Below are 27,856 nucleotides of genomic sequence, written 5' to 3'. Positions count from 1 at the left end.
AAGTCCCAACGGCTGAGGATATTGATGCTCGAGAGGAACCGAGGGGAAGGGGGGCTGGCGCTGCCAAACTTTAGTAATTACTACTATGCTAAGGAAGTGGATGGTGGGTGCGGGGTCGGTTTGGGGGCGGATGGAGGCCGCTTCGTGCAGGGGCACCAGTCTGGCAGCCCTGGTTACGGCGCCCCTGCCGCTCCCGCCGGCACGGTACTCCACCAGCCCAAAAGTGGTGACGACTTTACGGATCTGGGGCCAATGGAGAAGGCATGTGGGGAAAGTGAGAGCATCAGTCTGGTCCCCAATTTGCGACAATTGGGAAATAACAAGAGATATATAGAAGACCCATTGTGTAAGAGAGCACAGGAAAACAGAGAGGTAAAAGGAGAGTGTAGAGCTACAGCAGGAGACAGACTGAAAGAGGTAGAGATAGGAATAAGAAGACAGCAGGATATTCAGAGATTTCAAAAGTGAGGTGACAGCAGAAACAGAGGGATTGATACAGTAAGAGTGGAGAAAGGGGCAGGCAGACACAAGTCTCCCTCTTTTCCTGGTTTATGCTTTAGAATAGAACAACAGCCTGTCAGTACCAGGAGCTACACGGCATGGTGAACTTGGTGAGTCTAGACCAAATATATTGGACCGTGTTACATGTGGTGGGAGATTTCAGCTCGTGCCTTTCAGATTTTGGAAAGAGGGTTACACTGTTTTCAAAAGCTGAAAATAGCAGCCAAAAAGAGAAACATGATTTTAGCTTTACATTTATTCCCTCTATGAAATCCAGCTGTTTATGCATTTCAATTTCATACAACAGCATCAATTCTAATTTTCTCAACTTGTCTCTTTCAAATCGTGAGAAAAAACTATTTTTCTACAATATTTTTCATGCATGTTTGAAGGGCTTGGGTTTATAGATTACAAAAGCAGGGAGGTTGTGTTGGAGTTGTACAGAACTTTGGTGAGGCCACAGCTGGAGTACTGTGTGCAATTCTGGTCGCCACATTATAGGAAAGATATGATTGCACTGGAGGGAGTGCAGAGGAGATCAACCTGGATGCTGCCTGGGATGGAGCATTTGTGTTATGAAGAGAGGATGGATAGGCTTGGGTTGGTTTCGCTGGAGCAGAGAAGACCGAGGGGTGATCTGATCAGGGTGTACAATATTACGAGAGACATGGACAGGGTGGATAGGGAGCAGCTGTTCCCCTTAGTTGAAGGGTCAGTTATGAGAGGATACATGTTCAAGTGAGGGACAAGAGGTTTAATAATAAATTAATCTTTATTAGTATCACAAATTGGCTTACATGAACACTGCAATGAAGTTACTATGAAAATCCCCCAGTCGCCACATTCCGGCGTCTGTTCGGGTACACTGAGGGAGAATTCAGAATGTCCAATTCTCCTAGCAAGCACATCTTTCGGGACTTGTGGGAGGAGGATTTGAGGTAAAACTTTTTTACCCAGAGGGTGTTAACAGTCTGGAATGCACTGTGTGGGAGGGTGGTAGAGTCAGGTTGCCTCAAATCCTTTAAAAAGTACCTGAATGAGGACTTGGCACGTCATAACTTTTAAAGCAATGGGCCAAGTGCTGGCAAATGGGATTAGGTAGGCAGGTCAGGTGTTTTTCATGCATCGGTGCAAACTCAATGGGCCGAAGATCCTCTTCTGCACTATTAATCTGTGATTCTGTGATTAGCTGATGTCCTGTAAAGTTGCTCAAATCTAATATGGAGTCTGGAGCAGGATTGTCATATTTAGCTGCTAATGTGGTCTGGTTGTTTAGGACCTTCACCACCTTTCCAATAAGTATATACAGTGAAGTAGGCTAAACTAATACCAAGGTCAATTAAGGTAAATTACTGTGAGAAGCTTCTCTGGACTGGTAATTAATTGTTTGGCTCCTCTCACTGTTTACTCAACAAATATTTTGGATTATCTCAAGGCCAGAAAAAGATCGGCAAGAAATAATAGGGTTCAATTCGCATTTTTGAAACTTTTTTTTGCCGGTTAGTTTGGGTTTTCTCATGTCACAGGGACAGGATGGAACCTGCAGCTCCCATGTTGCATTCCTCTCCTACGGAATTTGACGACAGGACACACTAGGCGCAAGTCAACTTTATTGGGATTGAAGCAGAAATTAAATTCCAAAGAAAGAGACAGCCTGTGGTTGGGATGGGACATTTCCTGAATTTTTATGTTGGTTAAGCTTGGGAGGAGTTTTTCTTTACGTTAAATTAACTCTTATTACGCGCATGAGGAGAAAAAATTGGCAGTCAAAGCCACTCTTGTAAAAGTGACCTGTTTGATTTGCTTGTTTTGCCACTGATTTTTATGACCACATGAAAAAAGAGATTTGAATTGTGGTGTTTGTTTTGGAGTTTGTTTAGGGAGCTCTGTCTCTCTCTTCGCCCCCCCCCCCCCCCCCCCCCCCCCCCGCCCCCCCCCCGGCCTTTGTTTCCGCATGGCTACTTTTTACATTAGTTCTGATGCACATGTGACAGCTAACAAACATTCACCCTTTACCCCTGTGCTCGCAGACCTACATTGGCTCCCGGCCAAGCAGCGCCTCGATTTTGAAACTCTCATCTTTGTTTTCAAATCCCCACAGAGCCTCGCCTTTCCCTGCCTCAGTAACCTCGCCCCTCCCTGCAGCACGGTAGCACAGTGGTTAGCACAGTTGCTTCGCAGCTCCAGTGTCCCAGGTTTGATTCCCGCTTGGGTCACTGCCTGTGCGGAGTCTGCACGTTCTCCCCATGACTGCGTGGGTTTCCTCCAGGTGCTCCGGTTTCCTTCCACAGTCCAAAGATGTGCAGGTTAGGTGGATTGGACATGATAAATTGCCCTTAGTGTCCAAAATTGCCCTTAGTGTTGGGTGGGGTTGCTGGCTTATGGGGATAGGGTGGAGGTGTGGGCCGACTCAATGGGCCGAATGGCCTCCTTCTGTACTGTAAATTCTATGATTCTATGATATATAGCTCTAAGAGGGATGATGTGGGGTTTGTGAAGAGGCTGCTGGGTGCCATCCTGGATCTGGATACCATAAGTTAATAGTGGCGGAATTGGAATAAGGTGCAGGCGCTCTCAGCCGCGCTCGCTGGCCCAGTCAGGTGGGGGGGAAAAGGCACTGGCTGGGCTCATGAGAGAGATGGGAGGAGTGGACCCATTGAGGTTCCTGTACCCGGGGGAATGGGAGCATGCGTTTTTCTCTCTGGTACACAAGGTGTACTGGAGAATAGACTTTTTCATGGTGGGAAAGCAGGAAGGCGGCGGGACCTGACAGGTTCCTAGTTGAATTCTATAAGAAATTTAAGGATAAGTTGACACCGCTGATGGTGGGAATGTTCGAGGATGCGATACGCAGGGTGTCTTGCCACAGACGATGGGCAGGATTCGATTTCCCTGCTGCTTAAGAAGGATAAGGACCCAGTGCAGTGTGGGTCATTTAGGCCCATAACCCTACTGAATGCAGATGCCAAGATATTGGCAAAGGTTCTGGCGGCAAGGTTGGAGGGGTGTCTCCTGAAGTTGATCGGAGAGGATCAGATGAGGTTTGTGAAGGGAATGCAGCTGTTTTCGAACATGATGGCGGTTGCTAAATGTGATCCTGTCTCTCTCAGAGGGAAAGGAGAGGGAGGTGATGATGGCACTCAACGCAGAGAAGCTGTTTGATTGGGTAGAGTGGGGTTACTTGATGGCGGTATTGGAGAGATTTGGACTCGGGCCGAGGTTTGTGGCGTGGGTGCGGCTGTTGTACAAGGAGCCGATGGCGAGTGTTCTCACTAATAGTATGAATTTGGAGTACAAGGCAGGGTTGCCCTATGACCCCCCCCCCTGTTTGCATTGACTATAGAGCCCTTGGCCATCGCGCTAAGGAGCTCGGGGCTGTGAAAAAGGGAGGGTGTGTGGGGGGTTGGAGTATAGGGTATCCTTGTTATTGTACATCTTGGAAACGAGTACGTAGGTGGGGGGCATAATGGAGCTGCTTCAAAGATTGGGGACATTCTCTGGGTATATATTGGACTTGGGCAAGAGCGAGTATTTTATGGTCTCCCCGCCGGGAGTAGTGCCGGGGGTGGGGGGGCTGTCATTTTGTTTGCAACCCACTTTAGGTACTTGGGGGTGCAGGTGGCCCGGGATTGGGGTGGGCTCCGAAAATACAATTTTACTAGTTTCGGGGGAGGGTGAAGGCTGATTTGTTAAGGAGGTTGTTTGTTAACAACCTCTCTCTGTCGTTGGCCGGCTGAGTGCAGGCAGTTAAAATGAATATGTCATCGCGATTCTTGTTCTTATTTCAGTGCTTGACAGTCTTTTTACCAAAATCCTTCTTCATGGGGGGTGGCGGGAAGGGGGTTAGACAAATTGATCTCCTCGTATATCTGGTGGGGAGGGAAGGTGGTCAGGATTAGGAGGGTAGTCTTGAAGAGAGGGCGACAGGCGGGGGCACTGGGCCTCCCAAACATACTGTACTACTACTGGACAGCGAATGTGGAGAAGATGGGGTTTGGGGTTGCGGGCACTGGGAACGGTGCCGCTCTCGATGGCTCCAGGAAGGTAGTCGGTGAGTCCAGTGGTGGTGGCTACTTTGAGATCTGGAGGCAGTTTAGGAAACATTTTAAGCTGGAGGCCGGGTCGGGGGAATGCCAATGCCAATTTGGGGGAATCATGGGTTCAAGCCGGAGAGGATGGATGCAAGGTTTTGTTCCTTGGTCAGGGGGGGGGGGGTTGCTGATTTGCGAGCCTGGAGGCCGGCCTCCTTGTTGCTGGAGGCGGTGCTGTCAAGGGGGAGGGGGGGGATTAAGGCAAAGTGAGAGAAGGGAGCTGGCGAGGTGATGAAGCAGGGACTCTGAATGAGGTGCTGCGGAGGCTAAATGCCTCAATCTTCTGTGCGAGGCTGGGGCTGATACAGTTGAAAGTAGCACATAGGGCGCGCCACACAAAATCAAGGGTGAGCTGGCTTTTTGAGGGGCTGGAGGATGTCTGTGAGCGATGTGGGTGGGGCCCCGCAAATCACGTTCACATGTTATGGTCCTACCAAAGTTGCAAAGGTTTTGGAGGGAGGTATTTAGCACTATCGCGAGGGTGTTGAATATCACAGCGGTACTACAGGAGGACACCTCCGAGGGAAGCGAGGCTATACGTGTCGAGATCAGGAATAAGACGGGTGCAGTCACAATGTTGGGGGTTTACTACAGGCCACCCAACAGCCAGTGGGAGATAGAGGAGCAGATAGGTAGACAGACTTTGGAAACGAGTAAAAACAACAGGGTTGTTGTGATGGGAGACTTCAACTTCCCCAATATTGACTGCGACTCACTTAGTGCTAGGGGCCTGGACGGGGCAGAGTTTGTAAGGAGCATCCAGGAGGGCTTCTTAAAACAATATGTAGACAGTCCAACTAGGGAAGGGGCTGTACTGGACAAGGTGTTAGAAGTTTTAGTAGGGGAGCATTTCGGGAACAGTGACCACAATTCAGTAAGTTTTAAAGTGTTGGTGGACAAGGATAAGAGTGGTTCTTGGGCAAATGTGCTAAATTAGGGGAAGGCTAATTATAACAATATTAGGCGGGAACTGAAGAATCTAAATTGGGGGAGGATGTTTGAGGGTAAATCAATATCTGACATGTGGGAGGCTTTCAAATGTCAGTTGAAAGGAATTCAGGACCGGCATGTTCCTGTGCGGAAGAAGGATAAATACGGCAAATTTCGGAAACCTTGGATAACGAGAGATATTGTAGGCCTTGTCAAAAAGAATAAGGAGGCATTTGTCAGGGCTAGAAGGCTGGGAACAGACGAAGCCTGTGTGGAATATAAGGCAAGTAGGAAGGAGTCAGGAGGGCTAGAAGAGGTCACGAAAAGTCATTGGCAAATAGGGTTAAGGAAAATCTCAAGGCTTTTTGTACGTATATAAAAAGCAAGAGGGTAGCCAGGGAAAGGGTTGGCCCACTGAAGGATAGGCAAGGGAATCAATGTGTGGAGCCAGAGGAAATGGGCGAGGTACTAAATGAATACTTTGCATCAGTATTCACCAAATAGAAGGAATTTGTGAATGTTGAGTCTGGAGAAGGGTGTGTAGATAGCCTGGGTCACATTGAGATCCAAAAAGACGAGGTGTTGGGCGTCTTGAAAAATATTACGGTAGATAAGTCCCCAGGGCCTGATGGGATCTACCCCAGAATACTGAAGGAGGCTAGAGAGGAAATTGCTGAGGCCTTGACAGAAATCTTTGGATCCTCACTGTCTTCAGGTGATGTCCCGGAGGACTGGAGAATAGCCAATGCTGTTCCTTTGTTTAAGAAGGGTAGCAAGGATAATCCAGGGAACTACAGGCCGGTGAGCCTTGCGTCAATGGTAGGGAAATTACTGGTGAGAATTCTTTGAGACAGGATCTACTCCCATTTGGAAGCAAATGGACGTATTAGTGAGAGGCAGCATGGTTTTGTGAAGGGGAGGTTGTGTCTCGCTAACTTGATAGAGTTTTTCGAAGAGGTCACAGAGATGATTGATGCAGGTAGGGCAGTGGATGTTGTCTATATGGACATCAGTAAGGCCTTTGACAAGGTCCCTCATGGTAGACTGGTACAAAAGGTGAAGTCACACGGGATCAGGGGTGAGCTGGCAAGGTGGATACTGAATTGGCTAGGTCATAGAAGGCAGAGAGTAGCAATGGAAGGGTGCTTTTCTAATTGGAGGGCTGTGACCAGTGGTGTTCCGCAGGGATCAGTGCTGGGACCTTTGCTGTTTGTAGTATATATAAATGATTTGGAGAAAAATGTAACTGGTCTAATTAGTAAGTTTGCAGACGACACAAAGGTAGGTGGAATTGCGGATAGCGATGAGGACTGTCAGAGAATACAGCAGGATTTGGATCGTTTGGAGACTTGGGCTGAGAGATGGCAGATGGAGTTTAATCCGGACAAATGTGAGGTAATGCATTTTGGAAGGTCTAATGCAGGTAGGGAATATACAGTGAATGGTAGAACCCTCAAGAGTATTGAAAGTCAGAGAGATCTAGGTGTGCAGGTCCACAGGTCACTGAAAGGTGTAACACAGGTGGAGGAGGTAGTCAAGAAGGCATACGGCATGCTTGCCTTCATTGACCGGGGATTTTGAGTATAAGAATTGGCAAGTCATGTTGCAGCTGTATAGAACCTTAGTTAGGCCACACTTGGAGTATAGTGTTCAGTTCTGGTCGCCACACTACCAGAAGGATGTGGAGGCTTTAGAGAGGGTGCAGAAGAGATTTACCAGGATGTTGCCTGGTATGGAGGCATTAGCTATGAGGAGCAGTTGAATAAACTTGGTTTGTTCTCACTGGAACGACAGAGGTTGAGGGGCGACCTGAAAGAGGTCTACAAAATTATGAGGGGCATAGACAGAGTGGATAGTCAGAGGCTTTTCCCCAGGGTAGAGGGGTCAATTACTAGGGGGCATAGGTTTAAGGTGCGAGGGGCAAGGTTTAGAGGAGATGTACGAGGCAGGTGTTTTTACATACAGGGTAGTGGGTGCCTGGAACTTGCTGCCGGAGGAGGTGGTGGAAGCCGGGACGATAGTGACATTTAAGGGGCATTTTGACAAATACATGAATAGGATGGGAATAGAGGGATACAGACCCAGGAAGTGTAGAAGATTTTAGTTTAGATGGGCAGCATGATCGGCACAGGCTTGGAAGGCCGAAGGGCCTGTTCTTGTGCTGTACTTTTCTTTGTTATTTGTTCTATATATGGATATGAAGCTCGGTCCCCTAGAAGCCATTTTCGGGGTGTCGAATCAGCCCAAGTTGCAGGCGGGTGTGAGGGGCAGATGTTTTAGTCTTCACCTCGCTAGTCGCTCGCAGGCGGGTCCTACTGGGGTGGAGATCCGTCTCTCCACACTGCGCCTCGGTGTGGCGGGGGGACCTGCTGGAGTTTTTGACCCTGGAGAAGGTGACGTTTGAGCTGAAGGGGCGAAGGAGGGGTTCCTCAATTCTTGGGGATTGTTCATCATGCACTTTTAGGAGTTGGCTGCTGTTGACTATTAGGGAGGGGAGGGGGACTGTGGATTTTGGGGGAGAACTGATTTCTTTTTTTATATTGTTGGGGTTGTTTTTGTTTCTGTTTCTGTTTTGTATGGTGAAAATGATGAAAATATGGGGAATCAAAATATTTTTCAAAAAAATTTCCCTCAAGGTCCCACAAATAGGAAGTTAGATTAATGGCCAATGAGTGGGGTTTTGGTGAGGCTGATTGAAAAGCAAACATTAGTCAGAACAGCAGAATAACTCTCGTCGCCTTCTCTCAATAAACAATGAGGTATTTTGCATCCACCTGTACAAGTAGATTGGGCCACTGTTGAAAGTGTTCCCTGAACACAGCTCCGACAATAATGTGCTGCATTACAATGCCAGCCGAGATGTGTCCAATTCCATGAATGGGGCTTGAATCTCTGCCTCTGAGATAAAAATGCTACTAACTGAATGTGTGTGTGTGATATATACATTTATCTCCAAATATTGTGGGAAGACTCTCCCACCAATTTAAAGTTCATTAGCAAATGGTTAATGGCCTGGTCAAAACCCATGGCAATTCATGAAATTGATTTCAGTAAATCTGGTCATTTGTGGGTTAATGCATTTAAAAATGAAAGCTTCCAGCTTTTCATGAAAATCAAAAAATATATATTTTTTATACGTACCCAATTATTTTTTTCCAATTGAGGGGAAATTTGAAGTGGCCAATACAACTACCCTGCACATCTTTGGGTTGTGGTGGTGAGACCCTCGCAGACACAGGGAGAATGTGCAAACTCTACACGGACAGTGACCCGGGCCAGGATTGAACCCGGATCTTCAGCGCCATGAGGAAGCAGTGCTAACCACTGCGCCACCGCGTCGCCCCTTAAATCAAAACTATTTATTTAGGTCTTTTGGGACCTACCACCCCTATCAGATCTGGTCTACTGATGGCTCCAGTCTCCTCCATGTGGACGGCCCTTAGGGCGACGAGGGATGGCCAATAAATACCAACTTGCCAATGTCACCCACACATCCAAGATCAACATTTGTTTTAAAATTATGATGCTTTTTCAGAAATAATTATTGATGCTGAATCACAGGAAAGTTAATAAATTCACTCTCAAAACAAAAAGAAAACTAATTTCATATACAGTATTATGTTTTATAAACATGTCAAAAGTAAAATGACATTCAAAGAGAAGGAATTTCACTCAAGAATGAACAAGAGAATGTAATTGGAAAGGGTGGAGGTTTGACAGTAATATCAAATAGCTTGCATACTTTATGAATCATGCCAAAATTTGGACTTCTGGGTCTCTGTTTATCCACAACCTTCATCATCTTTCCAATTAGTGTATACTTCAATTTTTTTGTTCCTGCACCCAACAGTGTCACCTCGCACCTATCCACATTAAATTGCACATCATAGAATTTACAGTGCAGAAGGAAGCCATTCGGTCCATAAAGTCTGCACTGGCCCTTGGAAAGAGCACCCTACTCAAGCCCACGGCTCCACCCTATCCCCATAACCCAGTAATCCACCTAACCTGCGCATCTTTGGACTGTGGGAGGAAACCAGAGCACCCGGAGGAAACCGATGCAGACACTGGGAGAATGTCTCCCAGTGACCCAAGCCGGAAATTGAACCTGGGACCTTGGAGCTGTGAAGCAACTGTGCTAACCGCTGTGCTGCTGTGCTGCCCTTGATACGCCAGATGATGCGAAGGTGTAGCCTGGGAGGAAATAGAGCAATTGTTAAAGAAACCTTTCAAAAATACATACACTTAGTCGAACTCAAAGGATGTAAGCCACTGATCCTGGACTATATTTATCATGGCCGATTCAAGTAATAATATTAGTGTCACAAGTAGGCTTGCATTAACACTGCAATGAAGTTACTGTGAAAACCCCCTAGTCGCTACACAATGGCGCCTGTTCGGGTACACTGAGGGCAAATTCAGAATGTCCAATTCACCTAGCAAGCACGTCTTTTGGGACTTATGGGAGGAAACCGGAATACCCGGAGGAAACCCACTCAGACACGGGGAGAACGTGCAGGCTCCGGACAGACAGTGGCCCAAGCCAGGAATCAAGCCCTGGTCCATGGCGCTGTGAAGCAACAGTGCTAACCACTGTGCTGCTGCACTGCCCTATCTGAGAGGAGATAGTAGCAGCTGTGTCCAAAATGCTTCCTACTTTACTAAATATGACATTGTCATTGGGCAGTCCAAAGAAGCGCAGGTTAGGTAGGGTTAGGGCGGAGGAATAGGCCTAGGTAGGGTGCCCTTTTTGGAGGCAGAATATCCTCCTTCTGCACTGTAGGGATTCTATGGATTCTATGACTGGAGAGTAGTGAGTGCAACATCTTTGTTCATGAATTTAGCAGAATGGTTTCTCAGGATTTTCAGAAGTCATTCAATAAGGTGACCGAGCATGGAAATGGAGAGAAAGTTGGTTGACAGATGGGAAACGGAGTTTCCCTGCAGAATGCTTCAAAATAGTTTAAAGGTCTACAGTGTTTGTGGTCCATATACCGCTGATTAGCTTGGTTGTGAGCAATGCAATCTTGAAATTTGCTGAGAACCCCCAACTGAGTCAGTTTATTAAAATGTTTTTAAAGGGCTGTAAAAGATTTCACAGAACCATAAGCAGAGCGATTAAATGAGATAACAGGTGCCATATCCAATTAAATATTCACCAGCGTGACTCATTTTAGGAAGAAATACAAGAAATGTGCGTATGCACTCAATGGAAATATAATTGGAGGTGAACAGACATTCCAATCTTGTAAGAGCAAGTAGTTAAAATCTTAAAACAGGTCAACAATGTTCTGAGTTTTATAAATAATGTATTTTGGTGGGAAGGAGAAAAGGTCATATATTTCTTGGATAACAAGAATCTAAATGGGATAGAAGAGAAAAGGGGATCTGGGAGGGGGAGGACGCACAAATGGTGTATTAAACTGCTTTACTACTTTTATTAAAGTTCTTTTTTTACAAAAATCAAAGCAAGCACAGTGGTTTATTTCAGGAGGGGTAGAATTGAAAAGCAGGAAACTGCTCTCAAGGCGATGTTTGGTGAGAACACATTTGGAATGCTGTGCACATCTGATCTTCATATTAGAAAGAGTATACAGAAGCATTGCTTAAAGTGCAACACATGATTTGAATGGATTGTGCCAGAACTGGAAGATTTTACCTCTCAGGAAAGATTGAACAGGTCAAACTCTTTTCCCTAGAAAATGGAGTCCGAGCAGTGGTGTGTTACAGCTCTTTAAATTGATGAGTGTGTTTTGATTCGATAAACCATGATGAAAGTGTTTCCATTTGAAAAAACTAGCGAGCTCATGGATATGAAATGGTCGCCAATAAACCCAATAGAAAATTCAGGAGAATTTTCTAAATACAGTACTGGTTAAATGAGGAAGGTCCTACCACAAGGAGTGGTTGAGGCAAATAGAATAAATGTACTTGAGGGGAGGGGCTAGATGATTGGCTTTTGTTTATTGTCACATGTACTGAGGTACAATGAAAAGCATTTTTCTGCGAGCAGCTCAACAGATCATTAAGTACATGAAAAGAAAAGAAAATGCATAATAGATGAGTGCAGTGGTTAAAGAATGGAAGACTTTACTGAAAGGGTCAGATGAAGAGGCATAGAAAGGTGGCTGTTGTGAAGCATAACACCTGGCATAGAAGAGTTGGCCTTCATGGCCTGTTTCTGTGCTATGGATTTATGTAACTTGATGTAAATGGGGGAACAGAGAATAAAGCAGCAAGAGTAAATTGGTACACAACATTAGTTAGGCCACAGTTGGGAGTAATACGCATACTTTTGGATGCCCCATTATTAAAGGACATTGAAACGTAGACTTAGCAGATTGATCCCAGAATTAGACAACTTAGGGTGGCACGGTGGCACAGTGGTTAGCGCTGCTGCCTCACGGTGCCAAGGACCCTGGTTCGATCCCAGCCCCACGTCACTGTCTGGGTGGAGTTTCCATATTCTCCCCGTGTCTGTGTGGGTCTCACCCAAACAACCCAAAAAGATATGCAGTGTAGGTGCTTTGGCCATGCTAAATTGCCCCTTAATTGTGAAAAAAAACTAATTGGGTACTATAAATTTATAACAGTAAAACAAAAAGAATTATGCAACTAAAGTTACAAGGCTAGACTTAAGATATTGTGATTACTTTCACTTGAGCAGAGGAGACTGAGATTTGATAGAAGTTTTTTTAAATTATGGAAGGTCTTGATAAGTGTGCGTAAAGGAAAACTATTTCTTCTGGCATTGGTAATGAGGGATTATTAATTTTAAACGGTCGTGGAATATTTCAGAGAAACTTCTAGACACTGTAGATTAGTCGAGTAAGGACTGGCCATAGGGGGAGATTGAAGCAGAGCCATTACATCTTTTGAGGGAAAATATTTCAAGCATATGCTGAGAAACAGAATTGTCTCGTTGCAGAAGGAGGTCGATCGGCCTATTGTGTCTGCACCAGCTCTCCGAATGAGCAATTTCCTTAGTGCCATTCTTGCACCTTCTCCCTATAACCCTTGGAAGATTGTTCATTTTCAAAGTATAGTCTTTCCTTTTGAATATCCTGAATTAACTTGCTTTAATGTACAATTTTGGGGGGTGTGGGGGGTGGTTATTTTTAGATAGTACCAATGTAAAGCCAGAAATGGCATGGCAGTATTAATATCTACCTTCTGTGCTATAACACTATATGGTTCAAAGAAAGATAAAAAACTGACTTCTAAACAGTGACAACTTCTGCTCAAGCAAGCCTTTCCTTTCCAAATGTCATGTTGCATCAAGACGTCAATCCAAACAGGAGTGGCAGCGAGACTTTCTTCATAAATCGCAGTAGAATAGGACAGGGTAGGCTAGATAGCAGATTTATCTCGCAGTTACGAGGTCAAGTACAAGGGGTATAGATATAAGATTTAAATGTAGGAAATACAAAGAGGGCAGGAGATACTTGCACAAAGTTGCGAGGCTTTGGAATGTCTATATTCAAGATCAGATTAGAAGGAAAAGCATGTGATGGGACAAGGAACAAGATTCAAATTATTTGTTCACATGGAGGGTAGATGGACTATTTGGACCAAATGGCCCATTTCCATTTCGTAACTTCTAGAACATAGAACATAGAACATTACAGCGCAGTACAGGCCCTTCGGCCCACGATGTTGCGCCGTCCTGTGAAACCCCTCTAAAGTCCCTCTACACTATTCCCTTATCGTCCATATGCCTATCCAATGACCATTTGAATGCGTTTACCGTTGGCGAGTCCACTACTGTTGCAGGCAGGGCATTCCACGCCCTTTCTACTCTCTGAGTAAAGAACCTACCTCTGACATCTGTCCTATATCTATCTCCCCTCAATTTAAAGCTATGTCCCCTCGTGCTGGACATCACCATCCGAGGAAAAAGGCTCTCACTGTCCACCCTATCTAATCCTCTGATCATCTTGTATGCCTCAATTAAGTCACCTCTTAACCTTCTTCTCTCTAACGAAAACAGCCTCAAGTCCTTCAGCCTTTCCTCATATGATCTTCCCTCCATACCAGGCAACATTCTTGTAAATCTCCTCTGTACCCTTTCCAATGCTTCCACATCCTTCCTATAATGTGGCGACCAGAACTGCACACAATACTCCAAATGCGGCCGCACCAGAGTTTTGTACAACTGCAACATGACCTCATGGCTCCGAAACTCAATTCCTCTACCAATAAAAGCTAACACACCGTACGCCTTCTTAACAACCCTCTCAACCTGGGTGGCAACTTTCAGGGATCTATGGACATGGACACCGAGATCTCTCTGCTCGTCCACACTACCAAGAATCTTACCATTAGCCCAGTACCCTGCCTTTCTGTTATTCCTTCCAAAATGAATCACCTCACACTTTTCTGCATTAAACTCCATTTGCCACCTGTCAGCCCAGCTCTGCAGCTTATCTATGTCCCTCTGTAACTTGTAACATCATTCTGCACTGTCCACAACTCCACCGACTTTATTGTCATCTGCAAATTTACTCACCCATCCTTCTACGCCCTCCTCCAGGTCATTTATAAAAATGACAAACAGCAACGGCCCCAAAACAGATCCTTGTGGCATACCACTAGTAACCGGACACCAGTCAGAGCATTTCCCATCAACCACCACTCTTTGTCTTCTATCAGCTAGCCAATTTCTGATCCAAACTGCTAAATCACCCTGAATCCCAAGCCTCTGTATTTTCTGCAATAGCCTACCGTGGGGAACCTTATCAAACGCTTTACTGAAATCCATATACACCACATCAACTGCTTTACCCTCATCCACCTGTTTGGTCACCTTCTCGAAGAACTCAATGAGGTTTGTGAGGCACGACCTACCCTTCACAAAACCATGTTGACTATCTCTAATCAAATTATTCCTTTCCAGATGATTATACATCCTATCTCTTATAAACCTTTCCAAGACTTTTCCTACAACAGAAGTAAGGCTCACTGGCCTATAGTAACCGGGGTTATCTCTACTCCCCTTCTTGTATAAGGGGACAACATTTGCTATCCCCCAGTCCTCTGGCACTATTCCTGTAGACAAAGATGACTTAAAGATCAAAACCAAAGGCTCAGCAATCTCCTCCCTAGCTTCCCAGAGAATCCTAGGATAAATCCCATCCGGCCCAGGGGACTTATCTATTTTCACACTTTCCAGAATCGCTAACACCTCCTCCTTATGAACCTCAAGCCCTTCTAGTCTAGTAGCCTGTATCTCAGTATTCTCCTCGACAACTTTGTCTTTTTCCTGTGTGAATACTGACGGAAAATACTCATTTAGCACCTCTCCTAGCTCCTCGGACTCTACACACAACTTCCCACTACTGTCCTTGACTGGCCCTACTCTTACCTTAGTCATTCTTTTATTCCTGACATACCTATAGAAAGCTTTAGGGTTATCCTTGATCCTACCTGCCAAGGACTTCTCATGTCCTCGCTTGGCTCTTCTTAGCTCTCTCTTTAGAGCCTTCCTAGCTAACTTGTAACTCTCAAGCAACCCAACTGAACCATCACGTCTCATCTTCACATCAGCCTCCTTCTTCCTCTTGACAAGTGATTCAACTGCTTTAGTAACCCATGGTTCCCTCACTCGACCACTTCCTCCCTGCCTAACAGGTACATACTTATCAAGGACACGCAGTAGCTGTTCCTTGAACATGCTCCACATTTCCATTGTGTCTATCCCCTGCAGTTTTCCTCTCCAGGCGATGCATCCTAAGTCTTGCCTCATCACATCATAATTGCCTTTCCCCCAGCAATAACTCTTGCCCTGCGATTTATACCTATCCCTTTCCATCGCTAAAGTAAACGTAATCGAATTGTGGTCACTATCACCAAAATGCTCACCTACCTCCAAATCTAACACCTGTCCTGGTTCATTACCCAGTACCAAATCCAATATAGCCTCTCCTCTCGTTGGCCTATCTACATACTGCATCAGGAAACCCTCCTGCACACATTGGACAAAAACGGATCCATCTAAAGTACTCGAACTATAGTGTTTCCAGTCAATATTTGGAAAGTTAAAGTCCCCCATAACAACTACACTGTTATTTTCGCTCCTATCCAGAATCATCTTTGCAATCCTTTCCTCTACATCTCTGGAACTTTTCGGAGGCCTATAGAAAAGCCCTAACAGGGTGACCTCTCCTTTCCTGTTTCTTAACTCATCCCATACTACCTCAGTATTCAAGTCCTCATTAAATGTCCTCTCAGCCACCGTAATACTGTCCTAGTAATATATTACTTCTGAAAAGGCTTATGCCTTCTCCTTTCCTTCATTTTAATGCACCTTCTGGCATTTCCCTACGTTAAAAGTTCGACCATTTTTGCTTTTAAGTATATTTGTTGTTGTATTAAGGGGTATAGGCAAATAGGACATAAATTAGATTAAAACAGAGTCATCTGCTAAGAGAATTAGCACCAGCAAAGAGACAATAAGGCAATTAGTTCCCTTCTGTGAGGTGTGGAGATTGCTTTGGTAGTCTCTGTTTTTGTATGCATAATACCTAAATCTGACCACGGTCTTCATTTTACATTAGCCTATACTGGTAAATTTTTAAAAAGCATGCCTACCCCAGCCCTGGGTCACTGTTCGTGTGGAGTTTGCATTCTCCCCGTGTCTGCGTAGGTTTCACCTCCACAACCCAAAGATGTGCAGGTTAGATGGATTGCCCACGCTAAATTGCCCCTTAATTGGAAAAAAATAATAATTGGGTACTCTAAATTTTTTTTAAAAGCATGCCTACCAGGATTTGTGCATGACAGAAATGTTATTTGGGTACACCAGAAGATTAACGTTCAACTTTGTTACAATACTCTGCATTTAAAACGGGCCTGATTAAACTGTTGCAGCTCTTATTGAGGCAATTTGTCACGGTGTTAGTCAGTGTCAAATCTGAAATATTTTCATACCTAAGTCAATTACTTTTCTTGATTAAGACAAACCTAATGAAATGGCACAGCAGCTGACATTGAGAAAGTTATCTTTGTTTTTTTTTTAGACTGGCACAATGAGGACAAGTGAATCTGACTCTTCAGATGAGGACTCTGAAGGAGAGCACCAGTCACCACTACAGGTATCTTGGTGAGTATCCGCAGTAGATTCATCACTTTCATTTTGTCACTGATTGTTTTCTATATATGCGTGCATTAATGCACAACACCATTTGCCTTCGTCAACCAGGATGTTACGAACATTGGAGAAGATTGCAGTAGAGTTCTGGAGAAGATTGCAGTAGAGTTCTGTATTAGTGTGAACGTGTAACGGCCGTACATTCATAGCCCTCTTAATCTTGCATGCTGCATCAATTTCTAACGTAGCAAATTCATGGTCCAGACATTAGTACGTTTCTTTCAAACAAGATTTGGATGCGCCTTTTAATAATTTCACCAACTTTGCTCAACTCTTTCACCATTGCAAAAGTAGGGAGTTTGCAGCACAGAAATAACTGAGCAGCAGACTCCAAGTACTGAAGATACACTGGTGAGAGGGGATCTTTGATAACTAGGCCAGTGTCCATCTGGGTTTTCTGACCCCATTTTAATGTCGTTTTTCTATATCCTTTTTCCCTTTCCAAATACTAATCCAGCTCCTTTTTAATGATGTTATCATCTCTAACTCAGCAACCACGTATCAGGAAACCTACCATGTTCTAATAAGCCAAGTCCGTACCCTTATTCCTGATTCACCGAACATTGACAACTATTTTTCACCATTGAAACTTTTCATAATTCTGAAAGTTTCCTTGAACCATTTAATGTTCCAGTGTATCTAACGAATCTTCGCTATCCTTCAATGGTTGTAAAACTATTGCTACAATTAGGTGCTAAGCTAGAATGCAAAATTTCAACTTTGGTCTAACTAATAACTTGTACCTATTCAGCATCACTTTCCTTTTGCATCCAAACTCGTATCTTTTAAAATTCACTGGTCCTTTGTCCTTTCACTATTTTTCATTTACTTTATGTACCATACTTTTAACTTTTTTTCCAAAAATCTAATGCATTTTCCATTGCTCGACTCAGTTCTTTTGTAATCTCTTATGTTCTGCTTCACAATTTGGTAAAATCAAAAAACAGTATCATCCCTCGTAGAAAATTATAGAAACAAGTGCAGAGCACAGGTGAGGATGATGTCCAGTTTGTATAATGGGATAGTAGCGATTCCTGGCTTATGCTATTGTACGTTTAGATACTGGGCAATGAGAGTAATTTCTGAAAGTGAGGCCCATTTATGGGAAAAAAATGGCAACAGTAGCCCAAGGTTAATATCGAAGGCTGAGCCACAGTCCATAACGCTGAATGATCTATTATCTTACTCTGAATATTTAAGTGCGTGCTTGATTTTGGAAGTGCCTGTTTTGTTTGGGCACAATTAACTTGCTAAATTTTAAGTAGAAATATTTTTACTATATATTTAACAGGTTGGCTCTATCGATGGTGAACTGTCACCAGTTCCTTGGAATCTGTGCATTGCCAGGTAAGCCATTTTTGTTTTCCCCCACAAATTATGAAAATTTAACTCCTGAGTTTTAATGAGTTTGGAGTAATGTTTCTGTATTTCCGCTCATGATGAAATCATCCGTAATCTCATAATTTCTCTTGTTTATAGGAAATGTTTCTAAGAGGAGCTCCTTTGTTCCCATTTTCATTAAACAAACTGATCACCGATGCTTACCATCGTGTTTCATTGTTTTTTTTTTGGAAATGTTTTTCATTGAGTTTTCATATTTTATATCCAACAAATTACAAATTATTAGAAAAAAAACACGCAAAAATTAACATGTATATTTACAGTCAAGCATCTTCATAATAACAACTGTGGCCACCCCCTTTAACCGGCATACATATTTTACATTCCCCAATATGGCCGAGGCACATGTTTGTCGGCATTTATTTACAATTTGGTTTTGGGCCTTAGCTTGCCATCAGACTGTCGCTTGCGACTTTGTCCTTCCTTTTTTTTGGAATAATTTTTATTCAAGTTTTCAACAACAAATTTTATCACAACAGAGAAAAACAGTAACCCCTCCCCTCCAATACAAAAACAATAAATTAACAAGAAAAAGAAATAAGCATAAAACCATGAGAACAAACCCCCATAATGATCCCGTAGCCCCCCCCCCCCCCCCCCCCCTGTGGGTGTACTGGGAAGATCTCGCTTTTGCTCATGTTGAGTTTGTAGCCCGAGAAGGCTCCAAACTCTTTCAGGAGCGCAATGATTCCGTCCATGCTGCTCTGTGGGTCCGAGATGTAGAGGAGCAGGTCATCTGCATAGAGTGAGACTCTGTCCTCTCTGCCTCCCCTTCGGATCCCCCTCCAATTTGTTGCTGCCCTGAGCACGATTGCTAGTGGTTCCATTGCTAGTGCGAACAGCAGCGGGGACAGTGGGCATCCTTGTTTAGTGCCCCTGTGCAGCTGGAAGTATTGGGAGTTGGTATTCTTGGTCCGTACGCTCGCCATGGGAGCATTGTATAGGAGCTTTACCCAAGCGGTGAACCCTGTTCCAAGCCCGAACCGCTCCAGTACCTCTATGAGGTATTTCCATTCGACTCTGTCGAAGGCCTTTTCTGCGTCCAGGGAGACGATCACCTCTTGTGTTCTCTCCCCGGAGGGGGTCATTATCACGTTCAGCAGGCGCCTGATGTTCGAGGTAAGCTGTCTACCTTTGAGGAAGCCCGTCTGGTCTTCTGCGACCACTTCGGGTACACAGTCTTCTAGCCTTTTGGCTAGGATCTTGGCCAGTATTTTGGCGTCTGCGTTCAGCAGAGAGATGGGTCTGTATGACCCACATTCCGTTGGGTCTTTGTCTTTCTTAGGTATCAGCGAGATTGAGGCCTGTGCTAACGTGGGTGGCAGTGTGCCCCTAGCTAGCGAGTCTGTGAACATCTCCCGCAGGTGCGGGGCCAGCGCTGTCGCGAATTTTTTGTGGAAGTCCGCCGGGAATCCGTCCGGTCCCGGCGCCTTCCCCGTCTGCATGGAGCTAATGCTCTCCATGATCTCTCCCAGTGCTAGTGGTGCTTCCAGGTCCCGTTTTCTGCCCTCTCCCACGACTGGTATGTCCAGTCCATCAAGGAACCGGTTCATCCCAGCCTTCCCCGTTGGGGGCTCTGAGGTGTACAGCTCTTGGTAGAAGGCCTTGAAGGTTTTGTTAATCCTCTCTGGTTCTGTTTCCAACGTGCCTCCGGTACCCCTGATTTGTGCAATTTCTCTGGTGGCTGCCTGCTTTCTCAGCTGGTGTGCCAACAGGCGGCTGGCTTTGTCTCCGTGTTCATACAGGGTCCCACGTGCCTGGCGGAGTTGGTGCACTGCTTTCCTGGTGGAGAGCAGGTCATATTCCTTTGTAGTTCTTTCCTCTCCGCCAGGAGCTCTACGGTCGGGGCCTCGGAGTATTTACGGTCTACCTCCAGTATGGAGTCGACCAGCTTCTGCCTAGCCACCCTTTCCTCCCTATCTCTTTGCGTTTGAAGGCAATGATTTCCCCTCTTAGTACGGCCTTAAGCGCTTCCCAGAACGTGGAGGGTGAGACCTCCCCGTTTTTGTTGTTCTCCGTGTACTCTGCTATGGCCCGCGCTATCCTTTCGCTGAAGGCCTTGTCAGCTAGTAAGGCACCGTCCAACCTCCATGTGGGGCGCTGGGCCCTTCCCGTCTCTAGCCGCACGTCCATGTAGTGTGGAGCGTGGTCTGATATCACAATTGCGGAGTATTCCACCTTGTCTATCCCTGGAAGCACCGTTTTCCCCACCACAAAGAAGTCAATTCTGGTGTACACGTTGTGTACTGGGGAGAAGAAGGAGAATTCTTTCTCCCCTGGGTGGGCGAACCTCCAGGGGTCCACTGCTCCCATCTGCTCCATAAAGTGACTGAGTTCCCTTGCCATGCTTGAGGTTTTCCCCGTTTTGGGGTTTGATCTGTCCGTCTTTGGATCCTGTACACAGTTGAAGTACCCCCCCCCCCCATGATTAGTCGATGCGTCGCTATGTCCAGGATTTCTGCCATGGTCTTTTTGATGAAACTCGTGTCGTCCCAGTTGGGCGCGTACACGTTGACTAGAACTACCAGTGCCCCATCCAGGGCCCCGCTGACCATGACATACCGCGCCCCTGGGTCTGTAACCGTCTTTGTCGCCCTAAACATTGTCCTCTTGCCGATCAGGATCGCCACCCCCCTGGCCCTTGTCCCATAGCAGGAATGGTAGGTTTGTCCCACCCAACCCTTTCTTACCCGCAGTTGGTCCTGCTCCCTCAGGTGCGTCTCTTGGAGGAAGACTATGTCGGCCCTCATGTTTCTGAGGTGGGTGAGGACTCTGGATCTCTTCACTGGGCCGTTAAGTCCCCTTACGTTCCAGTTGATTATCCAGGTGGGGGGCTTCTGCCCCCTCGTTCCTGTGGGATTAACCATATTTATCTGGTGGATGCGCCCCTGCCCTCCGGGGTTTCCCTTTGTTAGGGGGCCGTCCAGGATGGCCGCTGTCACTGCTCTCCCCATGCGGTCGGGTCTCTGCGCTCCGGGGTTTCCCCTTGTCCCGGGGGCACCCGCCATGGCCGTCCACTGTGTGTCCGCCACGCGGGTAGTCCCCTGCACTCTGGGGCCCCCTTCGCCCACAGACCGTACTGGGTGGGTGCTTGCAGCGGTTCCTTGATTCGAGCCTTTGGTTGTGGCACTTTTGTCCCTCTGTCCCTGCATTTCCCCTCCCTGGTCTCTCGCTCCCTGTGCCCCCCCCCCCCCCCCCCCCCCCCCCCCCCGGTCTCTCCCTTTTCCCTCCTCCCCCATATACCCCTCCTTTGCCCCTCTATCCCCTATTCCTGTCCCCGTTTGCTCTCCCGACTTTGACGGGTGTTCCCCCCCCCCCACCCCTGCCTGGCGCCTTCACCCCTGTTGGGGGTGCGCTGCGGCCCTGCTTTGTTGCGTGCCCCCGTCGCTAGCTTTCCTGCTAGTACGGTGGCTCCCCTCTCGGGGGTTGTTGTCTTGCTTCTCCCCTGTCTGGCCTCTAAGGTTTTCTGCCCGCTCTTCCCCCATCCTACCCTGCACCCCTCTCGCCTGCTCTCCCTTCTCCAATACTCTCGTTCCCTCGTGCTGGGGCCTGGCCTTCCACCTGGAGCGGTCCCTCGGGCAGTGGTTTGTTCTTTGTTCTGGGTCTTCCTGCCAGGGTGGGGGGGCTGGCATTGCCTCGCCCCTCCCCACCCCCCCGTTGGCGTGTCATTGCCCGCTGCCAGGGGGCCCTCGTCCCTACCCCCCCTGGTTGTTTTCCAGACCGTGCTCCTCGACGAACCTATTCGCCTCAGCGGGGGCTGTGAAGAAATATTCCCTGTTTTGGTATGTGACCCAGAGTTTAGCTGGGTACAGCATACCAAAACGCACTCTGCTCCTGTGGAGAGCTGCTTTCGCTCTGTTGAACTCAGCCCGTCTCCTAGTTATATTTGCCCCAAGATCCTCATAGATTTGGATGGCGTGCCCATCCCATTTGCAAGCTCTATTTTCCTTGGCCCAGCGCAGGATTGTCTCCCTCTCCCGGTACCGGTGCAGTTTGGCTATGACTACTCTCGGTTGTTCCCCTGCCTTGGGCTTCGGGCGCAGCGACCGATGTGCTCTGTCCATTTCCGGTGGGTTGGGGAAAGTTTTCCTCCCCACTAAGTTGCCCAGCATCTCAGCCACGTATGCTGTGGGGTTTCTACCCTCGCTCCCCTCTGGCAGGCCCACTATCCTGACATTTTGCCTCCTTGAGCGGTTTTCCTGGTCGTCTACTCTGCCTTTCAGGGGCAGCTCGGTGGCCTAGTGGTTAGCACAACCGCCTCACGGCGCTGAGGTCCCAGGTTCGATCTCGGCTCTGGGTCACTGTTCGTGTGGAGTTTGCACATTCTCCCCGTGTCTGTGTGGGTTTCGCCCCCACAACCCAAAAATGTGCAGAGTAGGTGGATTGGCCACGCTAAATTGCCCCTTAATTAGAAAAAATAATTGGGTAATCTAAATTTATAAAAAAAGAAAAAAAAAAAAAAATTACTCTGTGTTGAGCCCAGTCTCGCCACCTCCTTCTCCAGGGCCGTGTTCCGGTCGCTCGCGTCAGTCGCTGCTTTCTCCAGCTCCTTAATGGTCGCCTCCTGGGCTTCCAGTTTCTCCCCTTGGGTATCCAATTTCTCCTCTAGTCTGGTCAGGGCCTGCTGCACCCCTGACATGGCCCTGGCCACTGCTGCCTGCACTGCGGCCTCTATTTCTGCCTTCACCTCTGCCTTGAGTACCTGCAACTGCTCCCTCAGCTCCTCGGTAAAGTGTGGGATCAAAGGCTATGGGTAGAAAGCAGGATTAGGCTATTGAGTTGGATGATCAGCCATGATCCTGATGACTGGCGGAGCAGGCTCGAAGGGCCAAAAGGATTCCTTCTGCTGCTATCTTCTATGTACCTATGTATATATCTAAGGTCATTCAGGAGACTGGTAACAGTGGGGAAGAAGCTGTTTTTGAGTCTGTTTTGTGCGTGTTCTCAGACTTTTGTATCTCCTGCCCAATGGAAGAGAGAATGACCCGAGTGGGAGGAGTCTTTGACTATACTGCCCACTTTCCCAAGGCAGCGGGAGGTGTAGACCAAGTAAATGGATGGGAGGCGGGTTTCTGTGATGGACTGGACTGTGTCATGACTCTCTGTAGTTTCTTATGGTCTTGGGCAGAGCAGTTGGCATACCAGGCTGCGATGCAGCCAGATAGGATGTTTTCTGTGGTGCATCTGTAAAAATTGATAAGAGTCAATGTGAACATGCCGAATTTCCTTTGTTTCCAGAGGAAGTATAGGCGCTGTTGTGCTTTCTTGGTTGTAGCATCGACGTGGGTGGACCAGGACAGATTGTTGGTGATGTGCACACTGAGGAATTTGAAGCTGTCAACCATCTCCACCTCGGCACCATTGATGCAGACAGAGTTGTTTAGGTACTTTGCTTCCTGATGTCAATGACCAGCTCCTTTGTTTTGCTGACATAGAGTTTTGTCGTGCACCACTCCACTAGGTTCTCTATCTCCCCTTGTACTCTTACTGATCTTTGTTTGAGATCCGACCCACTACAGTCGTGTCACCAGAAAACTTGTAGATGGAGTTGGAGCCGAATTTTTCTACACAGTTGTGTGTATATATAAGGAGTATACTAGGGGGCCATGTATGCGGCCTTGTGGGGCCCCGGTATTGAGGTCTATCGTGGAGGAGGTGTTGTTGCTTATCCTTACTGATTGTGGTTTATGGGTCAGCAAGTCGAAGATCCAGTTGCTGGTTTTCTGATAAGGATACACAACAAGCATCGCACTAATCTAAGCCGAAATGGTAAAACATTTATTATCTGGAGCTTTGGAAATGTTGATATAAATGGAAGTGTCAGGCTTTGCTCAGAGTGGCCCCTTCTTCTGAGTCAGGAGGTTGTGAGATCAAATACCTCTCCAGAGCACATAATCCAGGTTGACCCTCCAAAGCAAGCTGCACTGTCAGACATGCTGAATTTCCATTGAGACATTACACCGAGGCCCAAACTGCCCTCTCAGGGAGGCATAAAAGAATCCATGGCAATTTTTGAAGACGTTCTCATGGCATCCTTGCCAATATTTATCCTTTTAAGCAACTTCTGTAAAACCGATTATCTGGTCGTTAGTTAATTGCCATTTGTAGGAACTTGCTGTATGCAAATTGTTCCTCCATTTGACTGGTATCCATGGCTGGGAAGTGCGCTGAAGTTGTGAAAGGCATTGGGCGGGATTTTCCGAATGCCAACGCCAAAATCGCATTCAGCGATTGGCCACAAACCACATAAACCACAACCATTTTTACGCTAAAATCGGGGCATCACTGTTTTACGGATGCTCCGCCTCCGCAAAAATGGTATACTCTAGGAGTGGCCACACGCCATTGGGCCCTGAGGCCCTTCCCCGGTGTCCAACGCAGCCACAGTCGGGGGGGGGGGGGGGGGGGGGGGGGGGGGTGGAGCCGTTCCGCTGGCAAGGCGGAGCTTCGGCTGGGGATACTGGTGGGGGCTGGTCTGGGGGTACCGAGGAGGGTTGCCGGGGGGGGGGGGGGGGGGGGGGTGGAGCCGTTCCGCTGGCAAGGCGGAGCTTCGGCTGGGGATACTGGTGGGGGCTGGTCTGGGGGTACCGAGGAGGGTTGCCGGGGGGGGGGGGGGGGGGGGGGGGGGCAGTATCTGGAAGGCCGGATCCGCACGCGGCCAGCGCCATGTTGTACGGTGCGGCCGCCGCATGTTACGGCCGTGCACATGCGTGGCCACAGACCCGGCCATTCAGCGTCGGTATCTGCAGGTAAAGCCCACGTTGCGCGGCTGCTAGCCCCCCACCAGGCGGAGCATCGGTGCGGGGTCGGTGCCGACTTTTTGGTCGTAAGACCAGATGCTTCGTCCGGACATAGCCTCAAAATCGGAGAATCCAGCCCATTATATGAATGTAAATTCTCTCTGTCTAACATTTAAGAAGTTCCACTTAATCTACAATCATGAGGTCTTGCTAAAATACTTGTGCACGTGACAGGAACATTATGCAAAATGATCCACTAAATAATTAAATGAGTAAAAGCTGCTTTTGTTTTTGCTCTGAGGTTAGGTGAAATGCTCCCTGGAGTTACAAACCCCATAGAGACCGAGAACTTCTAAAAAATATATTTGTACTTCCAATTAATAAGTAGTTGAACAAGATTTCATAAGATATTTACGGTGACAGACTAAAAGCACTATTGACTAAACACTATTAATGTAGACAGGTTATGGTTTAAACTACAGAACAGAACTCTTGACGCTGCAAAAGCCCCATTATTTACTGTGATGCCATCAATTCAATGCCAATGATAATCAATTCTTCTGGAACCAGTACAAAATGATTCTTAACTCCTGTCTTTTATGATGGGAATTTTCCTGGAGAGTTCTCTGTCTAGCTAAAGCTAGGCAAATTTTTCTGTCTCATTTTAAGTCCCTGTGAATGTTGTCTTCCAATCAGAGTGCGAGCTTCCACCCACATTCCTGCACAGTGAACCATGGAGACCTTCGACTAGTCTCTCTCTCCCTTTCCAGGCCTTGGTAAACTAACTTGTAACCTAATAACAGTGTTTCCAATGTATCTTTCCTATTTCAAAGTAGGCATGGTAATTTGATGTGAAGCACATGGGCATTGTATCCAGGTAACAATGCTGATTGACTATTGTTTAGACCCCAACTCTGTTCCTTTGCGGAATTAAATGGACATTTTGAGGCACAAATGTCTACAACCTGACATTCTCAATGTTTTTCTGGGACTTTGGAGACTCGTGGTCTACCTACTGTTAGCACATGAGCTGCTGCCATTGTCTCCAAGTGTAAACACGTCGCATCTTCCTCCCATTAAAGCAAACTGGACCACCTTTAATCTATAACGGTCAGACCACCCAGGCTTGCTGTCAGACAGACTTCAGAACAGGTCACATGAGTCCCGTTATTTACCTGAAATAAAAGAGACAGTCACAAAACATAATATTATAAATCTCTTAATTATAACACAGGATAGTCATCATTGCAAAATTGGAGCAAAACGCATCTGACTAAACCAGCAACATTATTTTTCCATCTGAATGGATGGAGGTGCCATGAAAACTAGCCTAATTTGCAGGAAAGTAATCAACATTGATCTTAATGGGTGTAGTATTATAATTATCATCTAACTGGCAAAAGTGACAGTGGAACAGCATAAACATTTAATGGTCTAAATCATGTACTCCATCATTTCCTTTTTGCACCATTTATGGAAAGTCTAACCTTGAGACCTTTTAATAACAGATGAAATAGACTTTCATCCCATCACTTTTTGCTCATTTGAAAAATGTGTATTAATTTACAAACACCCTGGAATGTCTCAATTCTGTGTGGTGTGAAAGATACCTGGGAACACTGACATGAATGGACAGCTAGTGCACACTTAGGATCTGTTATGTACAAATTGTTTGAGTGATTCTGCAGCTGTTTCTCATGTAACAAATAAACACAGTGGATGGAATGAGGGGGGGGGGGGCTGCTAAGACATGGGGTAAAATTTAATTTGCCTTCCCTGGAATGGTGTGGAAAGGGAATAAAAAAGGTTAAGTCGCCACAGTCCCAGATGACCATAGGCATTTGCGAATTGACTGGTGGTGATTTAACCTAAGGGTCACCACACCTCCAGCGAGGGACAAGGTTGAGAAGGCGGGGCCTTCATGAATAACCTCAGCCATCACAGGAATCGAACCCACGCTGCCGGCTTCACTCCTCATCACAAACCAGCTGTCAAGCCAACTGAGCTAAACTGGAATAGGAGATCAGCGTCACATCAAGTTTCTCCACCCACCACCTCCAACCCTCTCAATATCTTTAATCTGTTTTATTTCAGATATGGGAGAGCTGCCCACTCCTGATGGGTGCGGAATACTTTACACCCTGGATTCGGGAGGCATGGATGGGGTCAACCCCAATAGAACCAAGACAGGAGTTGTAGAGTGGCCAAAAGAGGCCAAAGTAATTTTTTTTTTTGAGTCACTATGCTTGTGGACCCTAACCCTAACTCCCAGGCTCCACAATTAGTCCTTCAGCCTCCCCTGCCCCAGTCTTGCCTCTCCCTCCCAGCACTGGCATTGACTTCCAAAGCCTCAAGGTTACAACAGCGCAGCACGTAACAGAAGAGGCAATAAGCCAGTTGCAGTGGCTATTTGCAGAAATCTAATAGTTTAACAAGGTTTCTGTAGAAAAATATTATGCCACATTATAGTTGATGGGATTATTAGTAACCACTACGGCACAAGCACTAAATCCACTAAAGGTTCCAGTGTCAACCTAAATATTCCGGGGTGCTACGGTGTTGTTAGTGTCTCTGATTGGGAGTGTGTCTGTTTGGAGGTGAGAAACGACATAGTACTGCAGGATTCGAATGACTGGTTGTTTGATTAAACTGGCGTTGTTTTAAATGGAAGGGGGAATTATGCTTGGTCAGTGTCAGATGGGTCTGTAGCAGGATGTCCATTTTCAGAGAGAGAAGTTGGAAGTGCTACTGACTAAGACGGCAGAGAAAGAAGGTCCTATCTAAGAAAGAGTGTTTCAATAATGAGATTCTACTTCTTTTCTTTGGGTCAGGCCATGACTAATTTCATGACTCTTTTGTTTTGATCAAACTTGCTTGAAGGAAAACAATTATGTGCAGCCATTATAATATTGCTTCCAGTTCAGTCATCCTAAATTTGCACAGCTTATTAAATACTACTTTATTTAAACAGGTTGTAAATTTAAAGATGTAAGACGAAATCTTCAAAAAGATTTAGGTAATGTATATTTATATATACATAGAAG

The 27,856-nt window shown here is 46.3% G+C and overlaps 1 long non-coding RNA gene across 1 annotated transcript; it reads left to right on the top strand.

Moving 5' to 3' along the window:
- The first annotated feature begins 572 nt into the window (after window positions 1–572).
- Window positions 573–27,828, top strand: LOC119954196. Its single transcript, XR_005458186.1, has 4 exons — window positions 573–611; window positions 16,541–16,623; window positions 17,963–18,018; window positions 27,784–27,828. It is a non-coding gene; the product is annotated as an uncharacterized LOC119954196 (long non-coding RNA).
- The last annotated feature ends 28 nt before the right edge of the window (window positions 27,829–27,856 follow it).

The sequence above is a fragment of the Scyliorhinus canicula genome, chromosome 2 (assembly GCF_902713615.1).
Source record: "Scyliorhinus canicula chromosome 2, sScyCan1.1, whole genome shotgun sequence".
NCBI lineage: Eukaryota > Metazoa > Chordata > Chondrichthyes > Carcharhiniformes > Scyliorhinidae > Scyliorhinus > Scyliorhinus canicula.
Note: the sequence above shows the minus strand (reverse complement) of the source record. Positions and strands in the feature narration are given on the sequence as shown.